The sequence below is a fragment of the Alligator mississippiensis genome, chromosome 3, assembly GCF_030867095.1.
Source record: "Alligator mississippiensis isolate rAllMis1 chromosome 3, rAllMis1, whole genome shotgun sequence".
Lineage (NCBI taxonomy): Eukaryota > Metazoa > Chordata > Crocodylia > Alligatoridae > Alligator > Alligator mississippiensis.
In genome coordinates this window covers 132,437,257-132,451,800 of record NC_081826.1, presented here as the reverse complement: position 1 = coordinate 132,451,800, position 14,544 = coordinate 132,437,257, and positions in this window count along the sequence as shown.

Here is a 14,544-nt window from a genome sequence, read left to right as displayed (position 1 = left end):
TAAGGCACAGAGTTACCCAGATAGGTTGCTGACTGCAGCATTGGTGCTCTCTGAAGAAGGTGCATGGACTGAATGTAGACTCTCAGTTATTCTCTTCCCTCTGGATGTGCCCCTCCCAGACTGGTCACAAAGTAGGTGGGGCCATACCAGGTGGTCTGTAGTGCTGCTGTCTACTGTCTTGGGTTTGTAGATTAACACAGAACTTAATTCTGCACAGCTGTTAGTTCAGCACTTCAGTTCACTTAGATTCAGAGAAAGCATTCTTGCTTATTAATTGGAAAGCAGATAATGCAATTGATTGGAAAACAGATAATGCAGTGCAAATAATCATAGGCCACTTAAAGCCATTATTGACAACATGAACCTTTAAAATATTAGAATTAGCACAACTGAGTGACTTTTAAATACTGAGAAGTTTTGTCACCTGGCATGTGTTAAACTCTGCAGCCTCTGGTAAGGTTTCCAATAGACTTAGAATAATACTGCTTTTAAGCTCTTCTGGGGCCCTCTGAACATGCACAAATTACTGCTTTGCTATACAGGAGAACTTTGGACTGAAATCCTACCATGCTGCCATGTTGTGTGGTTTCTCCTCAGATGAATATAACAGTCACCTTACTGAAGCAGTAATAAAAGATTGACTTGCAAAACAAGAAGCGATTAGTAAATTTTCTTTTCCTACAACATTGTACTCTCCTATGTTTCATAGGGATCTTGGCCCCATAGCACTACAGGCTAGTTTTGCTATATATTTCCATTATTGTAGGACCTTCAAGCCCTGATCAGGAGTAATGAATCCATTATACAAATCATTGTATGCACATTACAAAACAATTAAAATCTATAGCAAGGAATAACTTACCATAACTTATGTCAATTGCAATGCAAGACTTACCAAAACGTAGGGTGTACCTACACATGACGTTTTTCCAAAGTAACATAAGGTGTGTAAATGAAAGTGGAATAACTCATCCAAGAATAAGGGTGTTCACACATGGAGTTATTTCAGAATAACTACTCACTAGTTCTATTTGTAGGTAAGTAGATAAGCTTTTATATACCAGGGTGATTTAGTGTTAATATATGGCAGAATTCAACCATGGAGTTAATTTGGTACTGGCTGATGTGATTAACACACAAAAGACGTTTTGATCATTTGTCAGTTTCTTGGTGACAAACAGAAAACAAAAAGCACTTAAATCTCCCACTGAAATATTCAGTTCCTTCAGGTTAATACTGAATCCTACCAAACACAACTGTCAGCCATATCACTTTCTATATATTTACTTTTTAGCCCTGGTTGCTCAATATACAAGTCTACTGCACAGATATTTCTAGGCTTCCCAGCTTCACAGAATGGAACTCTAGCACTCTCCAGTCCTGACGGCTATCTGCCATGGTATGATGCTCACGTGCTTGTTGGCTGGATCAGCAAATGTGTCCACCAGGATGCACTTTGTTACAGGCAAATAAACAAATGGTGAGGGGAAATGTCCTTTGGAAAAAAGCTGCTGAGTGATGCATGACCATGAAAGGAAGAAAATACAGTGTTGGTGGTTTAAACAGAGACGTGTTACAGGTCAGCTCTGACACTGAACAGATCAGTATTTGCAACTAACTAGCTGAACAGTCTGACCTGTCTTTTTGCTTCCTGAAAAACTGGAATGAATACAAATGTGTCCTGCTTTCCTTGGAAAACATATCTTAATATACATCACCTTAGAAACAGAATTAAGTTCCAGCATTCAAGAGCTGGGTGATGTAGTAATCAGTTAAACAAATCTAGACAATGGATCCAGAGTTCATCGATAAGATAGATCATTGTGCATCTCCTGCTGATGGCAAATGCCGACTGCCACTGCATGAAATCAAACAAATTGTAAAATGGATTTCGGACTAAGGCCATCTTGATTCTATAGAATAGCTGTTTATTTTATATATTAAAAGTACAGGGACATTGATTTTGTGTCTCCAAAAATAGACTGTGAAATCTGGATAGTTGCTAATCATGAATGCACAGCCCTGGAGGGGTCAGATGCTTAGCTGGTGTAAATTTTCATAGCTCCATAATCACAGATCTATTAATTTCAGTTGGGTTATGGGAGCTGAGGCTGTGACCTGTGGTTCTTGGCTCCTGGATCAGATAAATGGACCAGACTTTTCCATAAATGTCTTGAGGGAGCATGTATATGGGCTAACTCACAAATGAATGGATTGGCCCCTCATTGTTCCTTGTAACAACTATTGCAGTTGCTTCTATGGGGAAGTAATAATAGGAAAGCATGTGGTTTTTAGCTGTCTTTAAGGGGCAGCATTTACACACCTTTTTACTGTGAAGAAACTGGAACCAAGGATAATGAGTTTAGGTTTCCATATAGCACCAGAAAGCACCACAGGCTACAGTTTGGAAATATCTGCAAGAAATCATTCGCTCATGGCAGTGAGTTAGCTAGGTTAACTGTTAGCTGTATTCTTCCATTTAAACAGTGCCAGACTGGCACATGTCCATGGAAGAGGAAATTGCTGTTAATGTAGGAGATCTCTGTGATGGGGGAGGGTCAAAGCTACATTATGGCCTCCAATGAGCATATATGCTAAGTGGTAAATAGCATCTGACACGACAGATCAGTGTATTCTTGCTTGCATGGCCCTTGTTACTATAGTAGTTAAAATACTTGTTTTTCGTGTTTGTGCTAATAGAGAAGGGTCTGGCATAGACAACCAGATCTAAATCATTTTGGAAGTAAGAAAAACCAAAACTTCAGATCCAAATTCGGACTTGGACTCGATTCCCTGCATGTGAAACTGAGGAAGAGAGGAGCATTTGGATCCTTAAATATTTGTAGGAAATAAATATTAAGCCAATCTCTAGTCTCATTTGCTTGTTTTAGAACTGTAGAGTTACTGAAGGGTGAAAGAGAAAGAGGACACGGGGCTATATGTGCTTCGTTATTTCAGTGCAATTCAGGCCTGGTAAGGACCTTTTGTACTCCAACAGTGGAAAAAATAAAACGTACTCAGTTCCCAGTGTGTCCAGGGCTATTAGCTAACAATTAGATATGTATTTTTCTTAAGTAACACATAACAAAGAACAAAGATTTTTGGGGGTGTAGGGGAGAGGAGAGAGGGCAGAGGGAACATTTTCTACCTATGTGAACAATACAAACTGTATTTTCCTTTGACTTCTGTGGACCTGCATTCCCACGGAGTAAGACAGATTAAACAGAATGCCTGTCAGCCTGTTGGGACACAAGTGGAACAAAAGGGCTCCTTATCTTAAATACTCTCTGAGAATAGAAAGCTAATATTACTGGTAACATGTTGGTTTTCTTGAGGAGATATTTGTGAAGAAAACTACTTTCTGGATATACATTCAGATCCTTCCTAAAGCCAGTGCCATGATCAGAAGGTCATGGCTTGCTTTATTCTTGAATTTCTACATGTGTTTACTATGACGTTAAAGCATACAGTCTTTTCTATAGCCCCTTGCTCTAATACCCCATTTGTAAAAGAAGCATTTCCTCAGTACAGTTAGACCAGGTACCATGACACTTTTACTGGTATAAGTGATCAGAAACTAGTCTATATCTGTAACAGAACAGTTTGGCATGCACAGATTGGTTTAAAAATGGTGGCACCTTATCTAAGATTTGCCCCTCCACGAACGTGTGTTTTGTTTGCTGCGGATATAAACTGTGCTGCTTATGGAAAACCATGTAACTTGGATTCCACTTTGAGCTTTTTGAATATCTGTACCTAGCCTCAATACTGTATGTAAATTTATGCTTCAGAAATACTGATGGTAAGAGTCATGGGGAGCTTATGAGCTGACACATCAAACAGAAGTTATGCTTTGTTTGTGAATTTTAGACTGTAATGTTTAACCTTACCTATCTCTCTTCCAGATGGTAGTGTGATTTAAGCTGTAAGTCATGTAGCTATTTCTAATGTTTTATAGGACCATTTGCTTTGCACCTGTTTATTGTAGCATTTGCATTATGTTATTTACATTAGATTACACATTTGCATTTGCTGTTTTCACATTTATATTCCACTTTATTTTTAGGTGGTTTGTTTGCCTCTTTTGAAGAGCAAGGGTATTTGTTAAAATTGAAAGACAGTTGAATACTGCAAGTTTCCTGCCACTTTTTACCTAAATTGTTCATAAATGAATGCTGGTGGCATTTAAACCCTTTTTGGGTTTGTTTTTAGAAAACAAGGAGAAATGATGAAACTTGCAAAAAAACCCCACTCATTTTCCTAAGCTGCAAGTGATTTTGCAACCTTTGTTTTGGGCTGTTCTGGAATGTGATACATTGTTATTGCAGTTGCTTAAGGAAAGCTTTGGTTGCAGATTTATCATATAGTCCAGGCTCGTGAATAATTTCCCTGGGGAGCACGCCACATTCTTGATTTGTACAGCGTCTCTTGGCCAGCCAACACCATTCAGCTCTTGTCCTCTTGGCATCCTGTTTTAGAGAATGACCTTCTATCCTGCCTGACTAGCTCCAGGTTTCTATTGAAAAATGTGTCCTGCTCAGGAAGGTTCTCTGTGGCGCCTGGCAAGAGAAAACAGCACTAGTTTCTAGGAAGTTTCAGTGACACACGTATAATTTATACACACACACTGAAGCTCTTCTAAGGAAAAGTAGAGTTGTTTGTGTTCCTGTCTCTGAAATAATTAAGAATGTGAAAAAAATTCCAGATATGTACAGCATGTCGCAGGTGCAGGACAGCACAGCTGTATGCAAAAGCAAACATAAACCCAGCTTTCAAAACACTGGCAGAGGCCTTCACAAGGCGCAAACTCCGGCTTTATTTCCCTGTAAATCTGAGCAGAAGCCAAGTTTGTGTAAAAAGACCCTCCGATTCTGAGACTGTTTGGGAACCCCTGTTTCAAAGCTGTCAGGGGCTTCTAGCGTTCCTAAGAGCTAGAAATGTAGAAACTGACCTGACGTTTCTGAAATTGGCTGGTTCTTTTAAATAAACAGTGAACAGAAACATACTTTCCCAAACAATAATAATTGCAGAACAAAAAGAAAGTTGTCTATGTTAGACTTCTGGAAATCGGTGCCCAACTGCATCATGCACATGGCAGATTTAAAATGCAAAGTCACGCATTGCAGTCTAGGAGTGGGGACAATTCTTGTTTCCTTAATCCCTGAAGACAATTTGCATGTAATATTTTCTTTCATCTCTTGACCTAATCTTCCTAATGTGAATAAAGCTACCATTCTTTTCAATTTTTCTCTGAACTTTAACCATCCCTCTCCCTTCAACCGTCCTCCCTCACCAGACACATGTAAGAGAAGGGAATTGAGTTAATAAAATTCCACTGCTTTCTATATTTTGTATGTGCCACATGTTGAATCTGGAACTGCTTGATTTGCAAAAGCCTTAAGCACACACCTAACTTTAAGTACAAGAGTAAGCAAGTTGATTTTAGTGGGTGAAAACTGGCTGCGTGCTTAGGTACATTGGGATGTAATGTACTGATCTGCTTTTCTATATGATTTTGTCAGACTTACACTCCAGGTGTATTATAGGTGCGTCACATGTAGGAAATGTATATCTATCATGTATAGAAGGTATGAGAGGTCTCGCTGTAGCAGAATGGTTGCAAATTAGTGTATAAAACGTCCTCTGTGCCAAATTATAACCACGTAGTCACTTTGGATGCATCCAGACAAGCACATGCATGTGCTTTGTGACACCTCAAAAGCTTTTGAGGTGCTGCAAAACACACACAGTGCATGTGAAAAGATTCCCTGCAGTGCATATTTGCAGCATAGAGCCAAAATTAGATAACAGGAAATCCCAGTATCTAAAAAAAAAAGTTCCAAAAAAAAAAAAGGCAAGGCAGTGCACATGACACCCAAAAACCAGAGCCTGGCCCTCCAGAGCCACACTTGGGCTGCTGGCCAGGCTCTGTGTGCCTGGATCACTGCTGCTGCAGCCCTTGGAGGCCCCCAGAACCTTAGGTGCTGGCCCCAGCCTCCCCTACCCCACCCAAAGCAATTTGCCATGTACCAATACTTTCTTCATACGTATTTATATGTGTGCTGTACATACAGGCACAGTTATAGATGCTTATAGCCACACATCTAGATCAAAGGTCCACCTGAGTGCTGCAGTCTGGTGTGCCTTAACCATGCTAGCCCAACAATTTCTATAACCAACAGCACATCCAGCTGCCTTTGATTGCCCAGCCTGAATAATTGAGGGTAGTCTAGAGAAGGGGCAGTAGTGTAGAGGAGGGATTTAAATGTACCAAGACAACTGTTCTGCCTTGCCCCATTCTATGTATGTGTGAGCACATAATATTTGAGCGTAGCTTGAAGGGGTTGAGAAGCTTTTGCATATTGGCCTCTTTTCAGAGGTGATATTCTGTGTTTAAAATGAGCAGTTTTAAACATGGAACTGGTAATATTTGGCTTTTTGTAATTAAAAAGTAAATTCCACTCTATTTTCTAGAACTCTTAAAGATTCGGCTAGGGAAGTTCCCTTGGAGATCTTGGCTCACTACACAAGCATTTTTCATGCATGTTTCAATTTCCAAAATAGCTCTTGTTGTTGAAGCTAATCTAAGAATAATAACAAAGAGAAAAACTCTGAGATTGGGTAAAAATTCAAGTCCTGATCCTTTTGAAATGCAAAGCTATCCACAGCATCACTTTTACTGTAATTTGAAACAAAACAAGTGACTAAAAAAATGTCACTATTGAGTTCACAGCAGGAAGTTTGCTTTATTGTTTTATGCTTAGCAAATAATAAAGCTGAAATTATGTTCCTTTGATACTTGAGTTCTATCAGTCTCCTTTGAGACTGGCTCAATGAAAGTGATCTTGGTGGCCACAATCTGAACTCATTAGCCACGTTTCTATCTATCCACCCCAGTCCTAACTTGTAACATCACAGCCATTTTATTCCTGATTATTCTCTCATAGTGACAATTTTGCCTACAGACTTATGCTCCTATGTGTATATATGCTGATTGACATAAATCATTTGATTTGGTTTAGCAACATTAGATGACAAATTCTTTGGTATATGAATGGGTATTCAAATACAGTTACATCACTACTACAATTCTCAGTGCTATTTGAACTGACATACCATACATAGTTTTAGTAATATTGTAGTATTGTTATACCTGTGAGGGTCCAGGAAATAAGTAAGACATGAGATTTGTTTGGAAATATCCTTTCTTATACTGACATACTTTTTTGTTCATTTGCTTTTTAACCCTTAAACAAAGCAATTGTTGCTTAAAAGAAAAGTGAGTACTTATTTGGCATTTTCAACTAGTTCAATTGTTTTCCCTCCATTTTCTTTTAAAATTCCTTGTGAATTCTTTGTGTTTTAAAAACTGATTTTGGTTTGTATTTGCAATGTGTATTAGCAGTTTTCAAAACCAATGCATCTTTTTTTGGTTTTGTTTTGGGTTGGTTTTTTTTCTGGAAGACAAACCAAAACATTTTCTCAAGAAAAAATTGTTTCAGATTTTCATGAAAAACTGGCAACATGGTGCTAAACCAAATATTTTACATTAACATTTTCTTTTTTCTTCAAAGAGTCATATTTTTAAATAAAATGTTGGTCCTCTTAGTTCTTAACATACCACTATTATTGAAATGGTCCACAAAAAAAAAGCATAATAATCACTATTATTGAGGAGCCATGTATTTAGTGAAGAAGCATAATATTAGAAATATAGTGTAATTATTTTCAGCTGTTTTTAGGTAGCAGTATTCCTAAATTTTCCTTTAAGATATTGTTGATGTATGCAATACATTTCAGCTTTATTATTTGCTATGCAATTAGCTTGAGTTTTAAAGAGACTTTACATTTGTGAGGTTCTTTGTTATGTAAAAATGAAGTCTTGGTTGATATTCAGTTACCTGAATTAAACTTTCTGCTTGAAGAAAGTCAGGGGTTTTTTTTAGGGACTGACTAGACAAGCTCTGACTTAGTGCAATATATCCTCTCATTTCTGAGCAGTTATACAATATGTTTGTTTGTATTTTTGCTGGAGCAGTTATTCATTCAGTCCCCCAGTGGCCTATGTCCTCATATGTGTTAATACACATTCCCCTCTAAAACTTTTTAGGAAAGTTCATCTGAGGTCATAGTGAAGACAGAAATGACCCGTTAGATCATCCTGGATTTCCTTCTGCTAGTACAACACTGTTTATAGGGGGTATTTTCCAGCACCAGGTTTAAAATAACTCTGCTGAACTAGGACCATGACTCTTTCATAGAAGGGCTGTTCCATGTCTAACAGACCTCCCTCTTAGGAAATGTGCCCTGATATTTCCCCTGCATGTTTTCCTTTGATTTATGATTGTTGTTTTAGTTAAGGCTCTGGACATAACTATTAACAATCCCATCTTGAGGTTGTCTCTTCTTAGCAACTTCCTGCTGCATTCCTTTGTGCATTAATTCACTCCCCAGGTAGATGCCAAACAAGGAATGGTTCCCTTTACTCATTTCAGAGTGCAGAATATCCTATTGCCGCTAAAGTTTTTGTACCCTATCAATGACCAGTTCTTCTTCCTGGGAACTCTTGAACCCAGATGGGCTTCAAGTCTGGAAAGTTGGCTGGAAGAAGCATATCAAAGGGAATACCATATTTTCTTGCATAGCACATAAGACAAATAAGACATGTACCTTATTTTGGGAAGAGCAGAATGAAGAAGAAAATATTTTTTCCAGTCCTAGTTGATTGCAAGAGATCCTGACTGCAGTAGATGTGGCAGTGAGAGGGTTAACAGTGGTAGCCATCTTGCAGCAATAATTCCCTGCTTCTATTCTTCCATTGCTCTATTACAGTCAGGTCCAGACACAGGCATGGGTGAACCAGGTGGCTGCCTAGGGCCTGGACAGAAAGGGGGCCTGAGAATTGTAATTTTAAAAATTATTATTATTATTATTAATATCTCCAGCGAAGGGGGGCCTAATACTAAAAGTTCACCCTGGGCTGCCAGGAGTCCAGGTACGGTGCTGATTCCAGTGAAGAAAAACCTGCTTCCCCACTTAAGATACAGACCCCAGTTTTGGTGGACTGATTTTTGAGGAAAGGGGGTTTGTGCGTGTGGTATGCAAGTAAATATGGTAAGAATCTATATTCAGGCCTTGCCTTGTCTTTTTGCAGTTCCACATTAGTTCTTGCTCATAATGCATTCCTAAGATAGGAATGGCTCACACTTCTTTCTGCAGCTTCTTCCTGGTTGGACTTGCAGGCTAGGGCCTGCTTATGAGCTCACATCACCCAGTTTCACACCATTAAAACTTCACAGAGTGAAATCCTGGCTAAATTGAAGTCAGTGCAATGTCTTTCACTCACTGGCTTCTGAAGAGGGCAGATTAGCTTTACACTGCCAGCTGCAGAGAGGGAGAGAGGAAAGTGAACCAGAAGAGATGAAAAGTCAAAGGCACAATTTTGGCAGTTGCTCCTGCAAAAAAACATTAACTTGGTTGTATTTGATCAGTTTGCCATTTGTGGGGGAGATATGACGTTGTAAACTTCTGCCATCTGCTCCTTATCCGATGCATAGACCTCCCTTCCTGCTGCATTTAAACATAAGGTGGGACTCTGACTCCAAAGGGCCAACTTTTCAAACTGTTTGGGTGCCTAAAGATACAGGTGGACATTGACTGGGATTTTCAAAAGTGTTGAAGCAGGTTAGGAGGTCAGCTCTAATTAAAATTGATTTTAGGTATCTGACAAGCTTGGAAACTGACAATTCCACTAGGCATCTTTTTCACTTTTAGGAGTCTGAATATCTTTGAAAATCCATCCCTAAGTCTCTATAGAAATGACACCTACACTTAACAACCACTTAGGCACTGTTGAAAGAGTTTCCCTATAGTTTCATTCATCTCAGTGCTAGACAGATTTGATAACTCTGGGAAGCCCACCTTGTGGCTGAGGTGTAAGTCCCACACATGGCTGTCAAAACACTACGCTCCATGGTCAGTCCTACAGGTAAGTAGCATGCTCTACCTACTCACTTCCCAGTGCCTCCAAGCATTTGAAATAATGAATAAATTGGAGACTCTAAATTTGTTTTCTGTCCCTTTCTGAAATATGGCCAGATTTCTTCAGGATTGCCAGCAGTAGAGAGAATGGGCTTTCCTCCTTCTGCTCTCATCCTAAATACATTTTAGTGAATGAGAAGATCTGGTCATTACTGATTCTGCTCCCACTGTGCTTTGTATACGACTATTACGGGTGTGTGAATCAGGCCCTATTTGATTCGGATTTGGCCTGAATCGGGGACAGTGATTCAATTCATTGATTCGGATCACTGTCCCTGATTCGATTCGGCCAACTCTGAATCTAAAAAGTGATTTTGGTGCTACCTGAACTCCCCTGCAACCACTTAATCCTGGGGTTGGGCAATTCTTTGTGCAAGTTAACACATCCTGTCCTATGTACCACCCAGATGCCCACTGTGGGAATAGTGTAGCTGGCTTGCATAGACTTGTAATCAAATATATAATCTTAAGAACATACTGAATTATCCTTTAGCTGCAATAATAGCAGCTAAAGCTTAAACATACTTGTTCTGATCAAGAAACCGAAATGCTGAGTGTTCGTCAAGGAAAAGAGAAGCCTGAAACAGAAGTTCTGGTCCTCCTCTAGAGACTTCTGTCAAACTGACCAGCAGATTATGCATTTTTCAGGCCAGCTAGAGTAAGCCAGAAGCTTTCTCATAGCGCAGCAATGAGTGGCAGGTCTCCAGCACAAAATCTGATCCTTGACACTCATTTTTCTTTATAAGTTGGACTGAATGCTGCAAAAGTTTTTGTAGCTGAAATTACCCTGAGTTAGTAGCCCTTATTTCCATCACTGTCAGCAAAACTAGCTTTAACAAAATGCAGAGCTATTCTCTTACACGGGGGAAACCATATGGGCTGCTTGGGGCAGGCAGGTGAGGTATTACCTTCCTTATTCTGAGTCTGACACATTATGATTTCTACCTGCCACTACAATCCTGAATGTGCAGTTTACGTCAGTGCTGACTGCTCAGTTTTTAGATACCTACAGGCCTTTGCTAAAGGGGGAAGGGTTTCAAATGAAAAAGCAAGATATCACAAAGCCAGTATTAAAAACCTACGTTTTCAAGTAAAGAGCATGTTTATCACTTAATGACTGAATTGTCAATTTTCAAGCAGAGCTGATAATATGGTCTGGTATCTTCTGTGATTCAATAAGAAATTGCTTTTTAGTATAGGGGTGGTTTATTATGAAATAAGGTAGGGCATAAATGTTAATGTACGACACATTATCTTTCTTTGTGGGCACTCTTGTTCCTCACTAACAGGGCTTTCTGTTGTTTAGTTTAATCCATTTCCAAAGTGAACTCTAAAGACACTAAAGCATATGGACATATGAACAATATACCATAGTGCAGGGGTGGGCAAAATGTGGCCCGGGGGCAAGATGTGGCCCGCCAGGCCATTATATCTGCCCCGCGGGGCCCCTACAAAATTTAGAAAATTAATATTTATCTGCCCTGGGCTGCCTGTCACGCAGCCCTCAATGGCTTACCAAAACTCAGTAAGTGGCCCTCTGCCCAAAATAATTGCCCGCCCCTGCCATAGTATATAAGAATGGGGCTTAACTGCATATCAGTTACTCCGTGCTAACTGCCTGTGTACAGACTTTTATCCCACAAGAGGTAAAAACTAAATTGCAATAGCTTAGCCCTCAGTGCCAGAGTTCATACGTCCATAACCTTTGTGTAGAATAAGATTAGAACAGCTATTCTGGGATATTTCCCTGTGCAGACAAGATCTCACAGGTTGTGAGTCTTATGATATATGTGTCATGACATTTATAAGTGCTTATAAACCCCAACTTCTAGATTATTTGTATTATGTAAGAATATCAGTTCTTATTTTAAAAAATTATTTCTTATGCCATGTTGCTTCTGAGAAAAGCATGAAAACATGACCCCTAATAGCTCAAAGAACAGGGCAAATAAAAATATCCAAAAGTATTATCTTGATTTGTGGGGGATTGACCTGACAAACAATTTGGGTGCTTGGATCTGATGCTGTTTCATTAGTGTTAGTCTGTGTTTCTCTCTATCCACATAGATTTTAGCTAGTGGATGTATACAGAATCCTTTCTCTGTACAGATCTGGGGCATGTAATTTGCCACCATCTATAGAATTCAGAATTGGAAAACAGTTTAAAACCAAAGGGATTCCATCATCTTTTCCTAAAGGAATACTGTCAAGTTAGCTCTTAACCCAAGGGTGTCTTAATCCTTCCAGCTGCAGACAAAATCTCAATATGGCCAAGAGCCACAGGACACAAAACTTTTGAAATGCTCGTGTACACAGCACTCTGTTTCAAGTAATAATTTTTGTTAAATCTCTTCTTAGAATAAACAGTAAACCAGAATAGAAAGGCTATTCTTTATTGAGAAACCATATTAAACTGCTGGGAATTTACATGCATCTCATAAACCAGCCCCACTCTTAAGCGAATTTAGTTAGTGGTATAAAACTCTGTACAGGTTTCCCTCAATTTATGTGGTAGATGTGTTCCCAGGGAATGGCACACAACGCGAATTTGCATAAAGTGAGCCCAATTTACAATAAAACTGATAAGGATGCATTCCCACAGCAATGAAGGAGTGAGGCTGGGGCTAGGGAAGGGGCAGGGAGAGGGGCTCAGTGCAGCCGAGCGCCTGCAAGCAGGCGGAGTCTGCCGCTCCCAGGGCTGCAGCAGGGGCAGAACCAGGCTCTTCGCAGCACTCAGGGTGGGCGGCAGCCCCACTCACCCCACTGCTCCGCTTCTCCCCACTCATTGCAGCCCTGCTGAAGCAGCCATGGGAGCAGCCAACGCCAGCTGCCTGCAGCTGCTGGGCTACACCATGTCCCAAACCCCCTGGCACAGTACAGCTCAGCGGCTGCAAGCAGGCAGCGCCCGCTGCTTCCCGGGCTCCAGAAGGGGCAGACAGCAGCTGCAGTAGGAGGAGAGCAGACTGGGGCCACTGGCCACTACAGGCTGGAACCAGTGGCAGCACCAGGTTCTTCCTGGCACTTGGCAGCCGTACTGGGAGGACAGGTTGTGGGGGGCTACAGTGAATTTTGGGATGGCAGCAGCCCCCGTCCCATCGCCATGACCCACCCCAAGCGCTGGGAAGAGCCTGGTGCCACTGCACCTCTTGTCCCAAGGCAGGCTGCCCACCTCTGCTGTAGTTGGGAGCCTGGGAGCTGTAGCCCTGGGAGCGGCAGAGGCCACCTACTTGCAGTCGCTGGGCTACATCGCACCGTGGGGGTTGGGGCACAGTGCCCCAGGGGAAGTGGAGCCCCTGGGGGGGGAGTTCAGGGCATGGTGTAGCCCAGCACCTGCAAGCCACTGGCATCGGCTGCTCCCAGAGCAGCTGCAGCAGGGGCTGCAGTGAGCGGGGCCTCAGCCCCGTGGCCCTTTCCCCTCCCCTCACCTGTCCCCTCTGCTCATGGCCCTTTCCTCTCCCCTCATAAACTCAGACTTACCTGCCTGGGGGAGGGGGGAGCGCACCTATGCCGATCAAACAACAGCAAATTTATCTTGCAAATAATGAATTTCAGGTATAAAAAGGGTAATTGCATAAGAGCGAATTCACATAAATCAAACCCACATAAATCGAGGGAAACCTATATTTCCCTTATTCTTATTTTGGATTGGATTGGAAATCTTATTTTGGATTGAACCAAATTAATTGCGGTTTAGTTTAAATCATTTGAGAAGAGATGTGTAGCTAAACCAAAATAAGCAGCTCAGAAAGAAAGAAGAGCATCCACATAAGGACTTGCACAAGTTTAACCATAATCCATTATTAATTCAACGTTCCTAAAGTTAATTTCCTCATGTAGACAAAGCTAAAAAAGACTAGATTCGTTTTTGTGAACTGAATATGTCCTGTAGAGTTTTGTACTCAAACACAGCAGCCTGTGCTAATCCTTGATAAACAAAGTGGTACTGACCAGAAACAAAAAAAAATGAAACGGATTAATTTAGTTTTATTAATAACAGTGGATGAAGTATAAAGTATAAACAAACAGCCATGGGGAGTGAAATGTTAGATAATATTCACTTTTTTCCATTTTCATATACATAATGGCTCCTAACTAGTAACAGAAGTAACAGTTTTTTTAAACTTGTGTGATGCCAAAGTCTGGGTTTCCTTTCTTTTTGATTATAAGAAAATATTACTAATGTGGTATCTAGAAGCAGAATTTGGACCATGATTTTAATCTTCTGTCCTTTTATTTCAAACTACCAACTTTTTTTTGTTTCTATAGATAGCTTTAAAAATCCCTCATCATGTTTGGAGCTGTGACCAGAGTGAAAGGGAAGAAAGTTTGAGTCCTTTAAATCCCTATTATTTTATTCTACAATAAACTCACAATCAGTTATGGTATTCAAGTCTGCTGGCCAAAGAATGATTTGAAGTTGAACACAATGGAATAAACAATGTGCTTTGTCAGAGTGTGTGGTGTGTCTACTCTGCAACATCATTTACTGATTTAGTGCTGCCA